The following is an 11,816-nucleotide window of genomic DNA, read 5'->3' on the forward strand; positions in this document are numbered from 1 at the left end:
AGCTTCAGGGTGCCAAGGTATTTTCAAAGATTGATTTGAGATCTGGTTACCATCAGTTGAAGATTAGGGCATCTGATGTCCGTAAGACAGCTTTTCGGACTCGGTATGGGCATTATGAGTTCCTAGTGATGTCATTTGGGTTGAAAAATGCTCCAGCAGCATTTATGGATTTGATGAATCGGGTGTTCAAGCCTTATTTGGATTATTTTGTGGTTGTATTAATTGATGATATCTTGATTTACTCCAGCAGTTGAGAGGAGTATGAACAGTATCTTCGAAGTGTGCTTCACACCTCGAAGAATAATCAGTTATATGCCAAATTTTCAAAATGTGAGTTTTGGTTAGACTCAGTTGCCTTTTTGGGACATGTTGTATCGGCAGAAGGCATAAAGGTGGATCCTAAGAAGATTGAGGCTGTTCAGAATTGGCCTAGACCTACTTCGGTTACAGAGATCTGGAGTTTCCTAGGTTTGGCAGGTTATTATCGTCGGTTCGTGGAAGGATTTTCATTTATAGCAAGCATATTTACCAGACTAACCTAGAAAGGTGTTCCATTATGATGGTCAGACGAGTATGAGTTGAGCTTTCAGAAGCTCAAGACCGCTTTAACTACGGCGCCAGTGTTGGTATTACCCACAGGTTCAGGATCGTATATGGTATATTGTGACGTATCTCACATTGGGCTTGGTGCAGTATTAATGCAAGATGGCAAGGTAATTGCATATGCGTCGCGACAGTTGAAAGTTCACGAGAAGAATTATCCTGTTCATGACTTAGAATGTGCAGTCATTGTTCATGCGCTGAAGATTTGGAGGCATTACCTCTACGGTGTCTCATGTGAGGTATTTACTGATCATCGTAGCCCCCAGTATATGTTCAAACAAAAGGATCTTAATTTGAGGCAAAGAAGATGGATGGAGTTGTTGAAAGACTAGATATCATCATTTTGCATCACCTCGGAAAGGCCAATGTGGTGGCCGATGCCTTGAGTAGAAAGGCTATGAGTATGGGCAGTCTTGCATATATTCCGGTTGGTGAGAGGCCATTAGCTGTAGATGTTCAGACTTTGGCTAATCAGTTCGTGAGGTTAGATGTTTCAGAATCCAGTCGGGTTCTAGCTTGCACAGTCGCTCGGTCTTCTTTATATGAGTGCATCAGAGAGAGGCAGTATGATGATCCTCACTTACTTGTCCTTAGGGGTACGGTGTGGCACGGTGATGCCAAACAGGTTGCTGTGGGGGAAGATGGGGTTCTGCGAATGCAAGGTCGTATTTGTGTGCCTAATGTGGATGGGCTTCGTGAATTAATTCTTGAAGAAGCACACAGTTCCAGGTATTCTTTTTCATCCAGGACCCTTTGAAATTCTTGAAAGGGTGGGTGAAGTAGCCTACATGCTTGCATTACCACCTAGTTTATCAGCGGTTCATCCGGTGTTCTATGTGTCCATGCTCCGGAAATATCATGGTGATTCGTCCCATGTGTTAGATTTCAGATCAGTCCAATTGGAAAAAGATTTGACTTACGAGGAGGAGCCAGTGGCTATTCTAGCCCGGCAGGTCCGACAGTTGAGGTCTAAAAGTTATTCTTCAGTTGGGATGTAATGGAAAGGTCAGTCGGTAGAGGCATCTACCTGGGAGTCCGAGTCGGACATTCGGAGTAAATATCCACACCTTTTCTCCAGCTCAGGTACTTTTTCTAACTCCATTCGAGGACGAACGTTTGTTTTAGAGGTGGAGAATGTGATGACCCAAAATGTCATCTTTAAATTTAATAAGTAATTATGTGTTCTAAGACCTCGAAAAGCACCATTTATCATTCCTCGACTTGTGTGCACAGTCCGTAAAATTTTTCGGAAAGTTTTCATGTGAAAAATGAATTAAAATGTGAAATAGAGCTTTAAAATTCAAGTGAGTTGACTTTGGTCAACATTTTTAGAAAACAGACCTGGATTAGTGTTTTGACAGTTCTGGTAGCTCCGTATCGTGATTTGGGACTTGGGCGTATGCCCGGAATTTAATTTGGAGGTCCCTAGCTCAAATTATGACCATTTAACGGAACTAGCAATTTAAAGGCTAAAGATTCTATGTTTGACCACGGGGTTGACTTTTTGATATCGGAGCCAGAATCCTATTCTGCAAATTTGAACAGCTCTGTTATGTCATTTATGACTTGTGTGCCAAATTTGAAGTCATTCCGGATTCATTTAATATGTTTTGGCATGAGATTTGCAAATTGAAAAGTTTAAAACTCAAAGTTTGAATCGGGGTGTGAATTGTAATTTCAGCATTGTTTGACGTGATACAAGACCCCGAGTAAGTCCGTATTATGTTAGTGGACTTGTTGGTATATTCGTACGGAGTCCCGAGTACCCCGAGAGTGAATCAGATTGAAATCGGATCAAGAATTGGACTTAAGCAAAATCTGTATTGTTGCCTTCTGTTATAATCGCACCTGCGGATTTTTGACCGCAGGTGCGAGCTCGCAAAAGCGAGACTTCCATCGCAGATGCGGGACTGGGCTGGCCTGGGGTCTTCGCAGGTGCGGCCTTTTTGCGCAGATGCGGATGTCGCAGGTGCGACAGGGGTGTCCGCAGATGCGGAACTTCCCCTGGCAGCCTGGCATCGCAAATGCGAGCTTTGTCTCGCAAATGCGAGTCCGCAAATGCGGAACTTTTGTCTGCAGATGCGAAAATGACTGGGCAGAACCCAAAAATTCGGAAGTCGCCATTTTTACTCATTTTTGAGTTTTAAGTCTCGGATTTGGGCGATTTCAAGGGGGATTTTCATGACTTTGAATTGGGTAAGTGTTCTTTAACCAAAAGTGAATATATTTTACAAATCCATGTCTATATTCATCATTTATCTCGGATTTAGATGGAAGAAATTGGAATTTTTGTAAAACTTTCCAAAAACAAAAAATTAAGATTTGAAGGTCTATTTGATATCGGAATTGGACAAATTTTGTATGGTTGAACTCGTATCGGAACGGGTGTTCGAATTTTATGAGTTTTTTCTGGATTTGAGATGTGGGTCCCACTGCCAAATATTTTTATAAATTTCGGATTTTTATCCGGAAAATTTGTAAATTCATATGGAATTAATTCCTATGATTCGTATTGAATATATCGAATTGTTTGTGAATAGATTTGAAGCTTTCGGACGCAAATTTAAAAGGAAAAGCTATGGTTGAATAATTGATTGGAATTTGCAAAGCGAGGTAAGTGTCGGGGTTAACCTTGACTTGAGGGAATAGAACCCTTAAATTATTTGTTAGGTGAAATACATGTGAATGACGTATAGGCGAGGTGACGAGTGTCTATACATCGTCAAAATAATTGTTTGCCTGCTTATTTGAAAAATCATAAATTATTTTTAATCATAAATTAATTATTATAATAATTTTTTAACTCTTATTCTTTGTCAAATATTAATTCTTGAATTCCTGCATTAATTGTGTTTTAATTGTTATTTGATATTTAGCATATTAAATACTAAACTGCCTATTTTCTCCTTGATTTCTATAATAAATTGCTATTTGTCATTGTTTGTTTCATAATTAAATCATAATTGTTGTATGCTTGTAGTCTTATGATTTTATATTAATTGTAGTATTTATTGGGGGATTTCTTCTATAAGAATTGATTGAAATGGAAATATGGGAGGATCGGGTTGCACGCCGCAACAGACTTATTAAAAGTTAATATTGGAGGATCGGGTTGCACGCCGCAACAGACTTATTAAAAGTCAATATTGGGAGATCGGATTGCACACCGCAACAGACTTATTTAAAAGTCTATATATATACTTGATTAAAATAAATATATAACAGACTTGATTTAAAATGAATATATTGTGAGAGCGGGTTGCATGCTGCAACAGAATCGAATGTGAACATATTGTGAGAGCGGGATGCACGCTGCAACAGAATTGAACGTGAATATATTGTGAGAGCGGGTTGCACGCTGCAATAGAATTGATGGAAGTGATAATTGGTTATGACTGTTGTGTTGGCTTCAATTATTATAAATGAGTTACATAATTTATTTCTATTATTGTTTCTATTACTAATATTGCATACAGGTAATGTAAGTGACCCGCCTTAGCCTCGTCACTACTTCATCGTGGTTAGGCTCAGTACTTACCAGTACATGGGGTTGGTTGTACTGATACTATACTCTGCACTTCTTGTGCATGTTTTGGAGTTGGTCCCAGCAGCGTACCGTAGACTTGATCAGATTTCAGCTACCAGAGGAGACTTGAGGTATAACTGCATAGCATCCGCAGTTCTAGAGTCCCCGTCTATTTTACTTTAGTTGTGTGTTTATTTTCAGATAGCTTTATTTTATTCAGACCTTATTTGTATTTATTCTAGAAGCTCGTGCACTTGTGACACCAATTCTGGGATGGTATTTAGACACCATTATTTTTATGGATTATCCACTATATTTCAAACTTGCTTCCGCATTTGTTCTTGGATTATTAATAATTTAAAAATTATTTAAAAATTGGTTAATATTATTCTAATGTTGGCTTGCCTAGCAAGTGAAATGTTAGGTGTCATTACGGTCCGAAAGTGGGAATTTCGGGTCGTGACACCAACATAGGGTCCCACTCCCTAGTTGATGTCAGCATAACCTGATGATTTTCCAACATAGGGTCCCACTCCCTAGTTGAATTGAGCATAACCTGATGATTTTCCAACATATGGTCTCACTCCCTAGTTGATGCCAGCATAACCTGATGACTTTCCGACATAGGGTCCCACTCCCTAGTTGATGCAAGTATAACCTGATGACTTTCCAACATAGGATCCCATTCTCTAGTTGATGCCAGCATAACATGATGACTTGCCAACATAGGGTCTCCACTCCCTGGTTAATACCAGCATAACCTGGTGATAGGGTTTTCAACCCATAGTTAATTTCACGTCTAGACATAGGGTCTCCACTCCCTAGTCTACATTTACTCCGGGTACACCATTCCCGCCTTTTTATTGCGTTCAATAATGAAGTAGTATAGAATTTTATTGCAATAACTCACGAAATTGTTCTAGTGAAAACTGAGGCAGAAAATTTCGTTCGTTTGCTTTGATTCCTGAGCAGGTTATACCTTAAAGTACTGAGTTCGAGATGACCAAAACAAGAAGTCTCAATCCAGAATAAAAGAAAAGAAGAAAAGGAAAAGCTGAAAACAAAGTACAGAAGTGGAGAGGATGTGGATTGCTCAAGACAATATTGAAGTCACCAGTTTTGTATGTCCCGTCTTGATCCGAAAAGATGAAGAAGATTGAACCAGCACCTGCGGTCTACAAGCATCAAGATTCAGATCAGAGTCAGCATAAAGAACCAGCCAAGACTCAAGACCAAGCTTCGAAAGTTTACAGATAGGAATCTTGTAACTCGTAGCTGATAGGCTTAGTTAGTTTTCTTTATTTTTTACTTTGGTGTAATAAGGAGCTCAGCAGCAGTAATAGCAGCAACAACAGTGAAATCACAGCTTCTTGGTAGTCCCAACTACCAAAACTTCCAGAACTACACTGACCTGATTCCTTTATAGCCAAGGATATGTAGGCAACCTTTGAAGAAAGGTTCGGTCAAAATTTTGCAAAATGCTTCCCATGCAGTATCAAAGCGGGTAAAATTTGTTCGTGACTGCTCACTTTGTCTTTGGCCGAAAATTCTTCGTGTTTCCGAGCAAAGAGGGGCAGCTGTGAGCATGTAATTTTTACCCTATAAAAATATTCCTACAAAATTAATAAATAAATTAGTCCTATTTATTTTTAGATTTTTTTAGGATTTGTTGGTATATATTTGGAATTATTTGCATTTTTAGTTGCATTTTTCATTTTTAAAGTTATGAAAACTAACAAAAAATATTTTCAACCTTCATCATCTTGCATTATTAGGTATTTAATTTAATTACATAGCTTAATCATATTATTAAAAGAAAATAACAAAAATTGTTTATGTTTGACACTTTTTAGTTTCAATATTAAAACTAGTAATTTTTCTTGTTAAAAAAACTTAAGATTGACTAATTGTGTAAATAATACAAATATATAATTTGTGTAATTTTATAACCTTAGGTAATTTAATGTTTAATTTAGGATTTAATTAAAATTAATTAGATTTTAAAATTAATTAAACAAAAAAGGTTTTAACTAACCTAAAATCGGACTGGGCTAGTGATTAACCAAGCCCAATCCCAAAAATCAAACAAAAACCAGCCCAATCCCCAAACATAACCCAAAATACCCAAGCCCAACCCCCCTTTAAACCGGTTCAGCCCCCATATAAACCAAACGGCGCTGTTTGGCACCAATCAATCCAGGTCGTTGATCTTTGATAGATCTAACGGCCTGGAACTCACCCCCATTCCCACATATATATGTCCTAACCCTCCCTTACCCCCTCATTTCAAACCCCACTCTTTCACATCTCTCTATCAGCCGCCCTAACACCCCAAACCCTAGCCGTCATCTCCGCCTATAACCACCACCAAACCCTAGCCGCCCTAGAATCCTCCTCCCACACCGCCGCCGGGAATCGCCTAAGGCGGAGGCAAAGCCTAAAACCACCTCAAATCAACCCCACTCTCTCTCATACTTCTCCTAAACCCTATCTCACAAATCCTCACCCCAAAAACCCCATAAAAACCAAAAATCTTACACCTAAAAAACGGCTGAAACCCTAATGCCGCCTTAGCCCTGCCGTCGGAAATCGCTACGGCGGCGGTGGAACTCTAAACCCACTCAAACTCACCCCATACCTTCCTCTCACTCTCCTAAACCTCATTTCACCAACCAAATCCCCCAAAACCCCACCAATAATCATAGATCTTAAATCTAGGGTCTCCGAAATCCTAGATTTGTTTTTCAAAACCCTAAATCCAATCTAGTTCGTCCAAAAAGTCCTCCTGTCAAGATCTCCCATCAAGGATCTCAGATCCCACATGGGAGTCTTGGCACGAGGGTTATTTCACGGCTAGATTTTTTTTTATATATATATTTTTCTGTTATTTGCCATTATGTTTTCTTCCTTATTATTATTGCATGTTTTATTATTGTTACTGTTTTTATTTATTATTATTCGTTATGTTTCTTAAACTAATTAAGTAATTAAACAGATTCAATTAAGATAAAGTAAAAACAGTGTTAGATTAGTTTATTTTTCCTTTTTTGCTTTCTGTTTTTTTTTATTATCATTATATGTTTTATCTTTATTAGTTATGCATTTATTTTTAGTATTACTGCTTTGTTGTTTATTTTATTAAATTAATTGTCGTTATTTTTTTTTTTAATTGTTGTTTGGTTTGGTTACGAACTAGGCCTCACTGAAGTGGCTCGTTCTACTTGGTTCATAAATTGGGCATGTCTGAATAGACATGCCCATAGCTTTGTAAAAAGTTTAAGAGCCCAAGGTCCTTAGGCCCAGAGTTACCTGACTCGGGTCCAGAACCAATCTGGTTCTGAGGTAATTCCAAGACCCTTAAGAGTCAATTTTAGAATTCTAATTCTAAAAGTTTTCAGAAAAATACTAGAAACTTCTAGAATAAGGGACAGTTGTCCCAATGTTGAGTAGGAAAATAGGGATAAGATCCAAAAATATCCACAAATTAGACACTTGTCCATTTTCTGAGATAAGGAAGGTACTAGAAATTGGACAGATGTCCATTTCTGTTAAGAAAGATGCCCTTTTCCCTAATTTTAGGGAATTTTGGTAGATTCTTTGTACCCTAATTCTTATCCCTTTTCACTCCCTCACTGTATAAATACACTCCTCCTTTTTCATTAGACCTACATATTATAGACACCTTAAGATATACACATTCATACACACTAAAAAACATATCTGAATAAACCTACGCACACAGATACACAAAAACACACCGAAAATCTCTGCACTGCCTTAAGATTTTCTCTTCATTTTTCAGAAGAAAAACTTCTGAAAATCAACCTTGATCTTTTAGAAATAAAATACATTCCTTTCCTATTTTAAAATCCGCCTGTTCTTACCTTACTGGGTTTCATTGCTGTTGTTTTGCTTCAAGCTTTTGAGAGACTTATTTTCTATTTATTTTGTTTCTCTTGCTGCTATCAAGGTACTTTTTCAACAATGTAAAATTTCAATTTTGTTACTATTATGTTTCTTTCACTGTTTATCACAGTTTGTGTTTGGTTTGAATGTTATTTTGTGCATAAGCTAAGATATTACATAAATCATGTTAGTAAAAGTCGTATGGTTAGAAATTGTGTGTAAATTCATATAAGAGTCAATTATTCACACTGTGTTAGGCAACTTAAGTTATGTTAACTTCAATGTTAAAGTCTTTTTTTTTTCTGAAAATTGCAAAAAACTGTTTAAAGTTTTCTACATGTTCATAAGATCTATACTTTACCATGTGATAGTAGAAAGAAGAAAAAGCACATTTTTTGAAAATTTGTTAGAACAATAGATAGATTTGTCATCAATAATGTAATAATTTAGCTTCTTTTATATTATATTATCCTGTACAATGTGTTGGTTTAATTAGTAGCTTTACCATTTCATTTAAAATAATCAAATATAGTAAATCTGATTCTATTAGTTTTAAGTCATGAAAAAATAGGTTTTGCAAGCAAACTTAATAGCAATCAGGGTATATTTTCAGGCCCAAATCAATTGGGTCTATAAGATTGTACTCTGAAAATTTGGCTAATGAATTAAATTGATAATTCAAGTAAAGGCAGTGATTTTTTTTTTGTTGTTTTTAAATACACAATGAGTTTTTAAACTTAACACTTTAATATAAGAAATAGAAGATTTAGGCAATCAGTAGGAAAATTATCCAAATTTAAAACAGAATTTCGATTTATTTTATTCGCGTCCCAAACCTCCTTTTAGTTTTCTGCTTTAAAAGATAAACAAAAACATAGAAAAATTTCATAACTGCTATTACAAAAATTAATCTCAAATACGTTCAAATAAATATGAGTTGGGCCAGAGTCACATGGACTCATTATCACCAGGCCCAAATTTCTTTAGTTAATTTCATTTAGTTGTCCATAAAAATGAACATTGGGCCAGTGTCATTTGGACTCATCATCAGGCCCAGATCTTTCTGAATTAAATGTGTTTAATTGATTGAATACTTAATATCGTGGTATTGGGCCAGAGTCATTTGGACTCCATGATCACTAGGCCCAAATTGTTTGGACTGAATTCATTTAGCTGCCTTAAAATATGCATTAGGCCAGAGTCAATTAGACTCAAGCAGGCCCAAATGCTTTTGAACTGAATTCATTAGCTAGGCCCAATAACGAATAATATATGTCTTGGGCTAGAGTTCATTTGGACTTAGTCCTTATCAGGCCTCAAACTTTAAATCTGGGCCTGCTTGACAGATAATGCATAGGCTGCCCCCATTTAATACAAACAAATATATCACCTAGTATTGAACCTTTATACTTAGCCATATGATATAGAGTATTTAGCTTAGAAATATAAGCATAACTTAAGGTATTTATAATCAACTTAATTATTATAATTATGTACACACATGCGTGACATAGTTGTGATGCCAAAAACAAACCAAGGTACATGCTCGCGTGACCATGGTCAAACAATCTTAGTAAATAAAATGCCTTAATTAAACACTCATAGAAATACTTTAGGCGCGAATTCTAAACTACTATCGTGATTGCGTATATGTCCGCGTGACGTGATCCCGATATTTAAATAAATTCAAGGTACGCGTTCGCACGACTTTGACCAAACTTTTTTTAAATAAACCATGTGTTATGGATTGTGGACACGTACGCGTGGCATAATTTTTGACACACCAAACTAAACGGGTATACATGCGCGTAACTCGTCTTAAGATAATTCTTTAAATACGAATAATCGAGTAATTAAAAGCGGTATAGGGTAAAATACATATAGGTCCTAAAATGAGTAATTAACTAAAATGAGCTAAGTATAAATTATTAAGCGGCCGTGCTAAAACCACGAAATTCGAGAGTGCCTAATACCTTCTTTCGGGTTAACAGAATTCCTTACCTGGTCTTCTGGTTGCGCAGACTTTTAACGGAGTCAAAATTTTCTCGATTTGGGATTTAAAAATAAACGGTGACTCGGAACACCGTAAATAATTTCGAGTGGCGACTCTGAATAAATAAATAATCCCAAATTCGAATAATATCACTTAAATTGGAAAAACTCCCTTATCCCCACCCTCTCGGAAAAAAAAGAGGTGTGACAAGGAATATAAACTAAAGAAGGATCGATGCGCTAATCAAGTTGTAACGACCCGACTTGTCATTTTAAGAATTTATACCCGTTCAGTGACTTAAGGTGTCGAGAAGCTTCGCAATATGTATTATAACCCGCTGGTGTGGTCGAGTTTGATTTTCAAAAGATTCAAAATTAAATTAAAAGAACAATTCTTATTTAGAAGCTTAAATGGAAAGAGTTGACTGAGGAGTTGACTTTTGAGCAAACGACACCGGAATAAAATTTTGATGGTGTCAATAGCTTCGTATGATGATTTCGGACTTAGGCGTATGCTCAGATTTGGTTTTGGAAGTCCGCAAGATAATTCGACACATTTTGGCGAAAGTTGGAAAATAGAAGATTTTGGAAAGTCCTACCAAAGGTTGAATTTTTGATAACGAGGTCGGATTTTGATTCCGAAAATTTGAATAGCTCCATTTCGTCATTTATGACTTGTGTGCAAAATTTGAAGTTATTCTGGATTGATTTGATACGTTTCGGTGCAAAAATATATAAGTTGGAAGATTTAAAAATTCATAATTCGATTCGATGTGCGATTCATAATTTTGGCATTGTTTGATATGGTTTGAAGCCTCGACTAAGTTCGTATTACATTTTGGGACGTGTTGGTATATTTGGTTGAGGTTCCGAAGGCCTCGGGTGGATTTCGGAAGGTTAACGGATCAATCCGGAGCTGAAGAAAAGCTGTTGGAATTTTTGGGCAGCTTGCTATTTTTTTTCACAGAAGCATGAACAATGCCCGCAGGTGCGTGAACAGTGCCTGCAGGTGCGAAACTGGGCAGCAACATAAGGACCAAAAATCAGTCACTTTGTCATTTTCGATTGAGATTTTGGAGCTCGGTTTTTGGGCGATTTTGGAGGAGTTCTTCATGACTTTGACTTGGATAATTATTCTATATCCTAAAGTGTTTATATTTCATGAATCCATGATTTTATTCATCATTTAATTCGGATTTAAATGGAGGAAATCAAGATTTTTGCAAAATCTTCCAAAAATAAAAATTTAAGATTTGGAGGTCGAGTCGTTATTGGAATTCGATAAAATCGGTATGGTTGAACTCGAATCGGAATGGGTGTTCAGATTTAGTAAAATTAATGTCGGGTTTCGAGAGGCGAGCCCCGCGTTGACTTTTGTTGACTTTTTGGAATAAATTTTTAAGTCGACGTATTATTATCCGAAATTGTTTTCGATAAATTTTAATGAAGTTATAAAATTAATTTGGATAGATTTGAGCGGTCCGGAAGTCAATTCAAGCAAGAAGGCAATTTTTGGAATATCGGCATAACTTCAAAAAGGTAAGTGCCTAGCCTAACCTCGAGTGGGGGAATTACCCCTTAAGCATCGAGTCTTATGCGCCATTTATGAAATGTAAAATTCCGTGTACGCGAGGTGACGAATACGTATCTGGGCTTATATGTGTAAAATATATTGAATTAAAGTCTTAGACATATTGTGTAGTAAATTGGATAATTGTTGGCATATATTTAATCAGCTAATTGCCATGCCTCGAATCACATTTATTGAACTTGTTTTTATACGACAATT

This window comes from Nicotiana tomentosiformis, chromosome 1 (genome assembly GCF_000390325.3).
Source record: "Nicotiana tomentosiformis chromosome 1, ASM39032v3, whole genome shotgun sequence".
In the NCBI taxonomy this organism is placed as follows: Eukaryota; Viridiplantae; Streptophyta; class Magnoliopsida; order Solanales; family Solanaceae; genus Nicotiana; species Nicotiana tomentosiformis.